This window comes from Lactuca serriola, chromosome 3 (genome assembly GCF_051521515.1).
Source record: "Lactuca serriola cultivar US96UC23 chromosome 3, Lser_US96UC23_V15, whole genome shotgun sequence".
Classification (NCBI taxonomy): Eukaryota; Viridiplantae; Streptophyta; class Magnoliopsida; order Asterales; family Asteraceae; genus Lactuca; species Lactuca serriola.
The window spans coordinates 228,931,163-228,934,408 of record NC_136410.1 but is presented as its reverse complement, the minus strand read 5'-3'; the positions used below and the strand labels follow the sequence as shown (position 1 = coordinate 228,934,408).

At 39.2% G+C, this 3,246-nt stretch overlaps 1 pseudogene; it reads left to right on the top strand.

Moving 5' to 3' along the window:
• The first annotated feature begins 686 nt into the window (after nt 1-686).
• LOC145094821 (leucine-rich repeat extensin-like protein 7 pseudogene) lies at nt 687-2,684 on the top strand (annotated as a pseudogene).
• Nucleotides 2,685-3,246: the final 562 nt, after the last annotated feature.

Below are 3,246 nucleotides of genomic sequence, written 5' to 3'. Positions count from 1 at the left end.
ATAGATAGATAGGGTTAATACAAACTTTATTTTTTGAGGATGTTAAATGATTAACCCTAATAATTATCTATTAAATAAGACATTAATCTCCAACATGAAATTTACTAAGAAACTTGGGATAAGGAGAAATGATGCCCATAGAAAGGCTCCTCCTCAAGGTAAGACTTTTCCAACTATTGGTATTTGCAAACTAAGTATTAAACATACCAAAATACCCTCTATGGTGGTAATAAGCCATCAATTTTTTGTTTAACCACTAGAACATTCGACTCATTTACGAATTTGCTTTTAAGGCAAAAAACTACAATATTCTACTTTTCCTCAGCCTACAAAAATACCCTCACATTTAATCAATCCTCTAATTTCGGCCCTTAAAACAATGAGTGCATATTCGTCTTTGGAAAATTACATGCGATGAGGTAAAACTTCACCGCAGAAAAATGAGGTAGGGCGTAACCCGATTTCATGAAAGCTATGAACTTACGAAAATACCCACACACTTTGGTGAGCCATTCTCTCATCTCTCAATAAACAATAAAACGGCATCTTCATTATTTTTCGAATTACCTATACGGACAAGCGCGATTAAATGCGGTTTTAATGATAGCAAACAAAAGAAAAAGTCGTTAGGCAAAAAGAAACATTCAGTTAAAGAATTAGCCTTTCACACCCGACACTCTTGAGGCCTAAAGACTAAGCACTACCCTCAGCTCACTCTTCGTATAGATCACTGGTGTATGATGAAATTAGGGTTCCGCCATTGTCACCACCTTTGGTTTCCGCCGAACCTTCTCCTCCATAAGCTCTTTCTCATTCTTATCTATGTCTCCAGCACCCATTACATGTCGGTCCATGGTGCCAGCCACCACCACAGGAGGCAGCTTTTGGAAGATGGAGAAGGAGACTCTAGTCTTGTCCTTGATCCATCTCTAAATTTCGAAAATGTACGAATGAAAAACGCCTACATTGCATTACAAGCATGGAAAGCAGTCATCGTATCCGACCCACATGGAGTAACCGATACCTGGGTTGGATCGGACGTCTGTAATTACGAGGGTGTGTTTTGTTACCAATCACCCGACAACCCTCAAGAACGCACGGTGGCTGGAATCGACCTTAACCACCAAGATATAGCCGGAAAACTCCCTGAACTCCTTGGATTATTATTCGATCTCGGTCTTTTTCATATTAATTCTAATCGATTTTGTGGGACCCTCCCGCGTAGTTTTGTGAATTTCAAGATACTTTCCGAACTCGATCTTAGCAATAACCGGTTTGCAGGAAACTTTCCAGATTTTCTTTTGGAGCTACCGAATCTCAAATATCTTGATATTCGGTTTAACGAGTTCGAAGGTAAACTTCCTAAAAAGCTTTTCAACAAGAATCTTGATGCGATTCTTGTAAATAATAATCGGTTTTCTTCGGTTATACCGGAAGAGATTGGGAATTCACCAGCCTCAGTGATCGTTCTTGCAAACAACAAGTTTTCGGGGTGTATTCCAGAGAGTATAACGAAAATGACTGAGAGATTGGAGGAGTTGATCTTAACAAACAATGGGTTTGAGTCTTGTATGCCTGAAAGCATTGGTGATATGAAGAATTTGACAGTGTTGGATGTGAGTGGTAACAGGATAAAAGGGGAGTTGCCTGAGAGTATGGGAGAAATGGAAAGTTTGGAGGTTTGGAATGTGGCTCATAATATGTTATCGGGAAAGATTCCGGCGCGTTTGTGTATGCTTCCTAATTTGGAGAGCATTGATTATGAATATAACTTTTTTGTGAATCAAACAGAAAATTGTTTGAATTTTGTGGATTTTGATGATAGAAGGAATTGTTTTAAAGATAGACCGGAGCAGAGAACAAAATCACAGTGTAAGAATTTCTTGGCTCGGTCGCTTGATTGTAGTGCTTATGGGTGTGGGCAGCCTCCGGAGCTTCCACCACCAGCATTGCCTGTTGCTCCGCCACTATCACCACCACCTTCAACCCCTGCGCCATCACCTTCATCTTCATCTCCACCACCGTCGTCACCTCCACCACCCTTACCAGCACCATCTCCATCGTCATTACCACCACCGCCACCGCCATCACCTTCATCTCCACCACCTTTGATAGCCCCATCACCTTCACCAATACCACCACCAACGCCATCACCTTCACCAATAGAGCCACCGTTGCCACAACCTCCAAGTTCATCATGTCCCAGTCAATCACCGACTCCTTTTACTTGTCCACCTTGTCCAGTATGTGACCAGAAACCACCATCGTCATCATCAGCGTCACCAAGTAACCAACAAGAAGCTCCAGAATCTACACCACCATATACGTCTTAAAATCATAAAGAAATCCCTTCAAAATACGAAAAGACCACAGATTGAAGTCCGCATCCAAATTTCTGCTAAAAAAAGGTTCCACACAACCCGATAGTTACCAGATAGAGATTGAGGTGGAGAATTTGCTATCAAAGATCAAACCTAATCTTGAAGAGGTGAAAACTAACGGCGACATATATACGTCTTATAGTATGTTCTCTTTCTCTTTTTTTGTTTTTGACTTTTTTGTATTTCTATCGATAGTTAATAAGAGGTTCACATATAGATTTGTTTAGAACTATATATGGCTATGTAAGTATGGAAGAGTGTTTCATGAGTCGGTTGTTCATTTGTCTTGAATTTAGTCCAATTCTGACCCAAGTACATTTTCATTGTTTTATTTTATTTTCAATTTGTTAGCTCCCAATCAAAGCAAGTTCTACTTTGGTTACGAACAAACCAAGGAAAATTAATAAGAAATTGGCTGCTTTTCTTCTTACTTCCAAAGATAAATACAACAGATAAAAACTGCTCCTACTTTCAAATAATTTCCTAATTTAAGGAAAAAAAATTATGAATGAACCATACGTAACAAACATAAAAAGTTGTTTGATCATTAAAATGTTGTGATACATGTTTCATACAAGATACAGGCAAGTTATGGTGCAGTTCAATGCTGATGTGTTAGATGGAATCTCCTGGATGTTCATCTCTTGATTTGTATCTTTAGATGAGGTTTATTCTGATTTTGGCAATGGAAAATTCCATAAATACCTACAATTTTTCCATTGTTTCTGTGTTTTCCAGTCAAGATCACCCCATGTTCTCTTTGCAATTGTTTTAGACAAATGGTGATCAAGATGACCAGAAAAGGACCCAAGATGATCCACAACAGTCACAAGGCCCCTACGTATGTGTAAGTGAGAAACAAGGG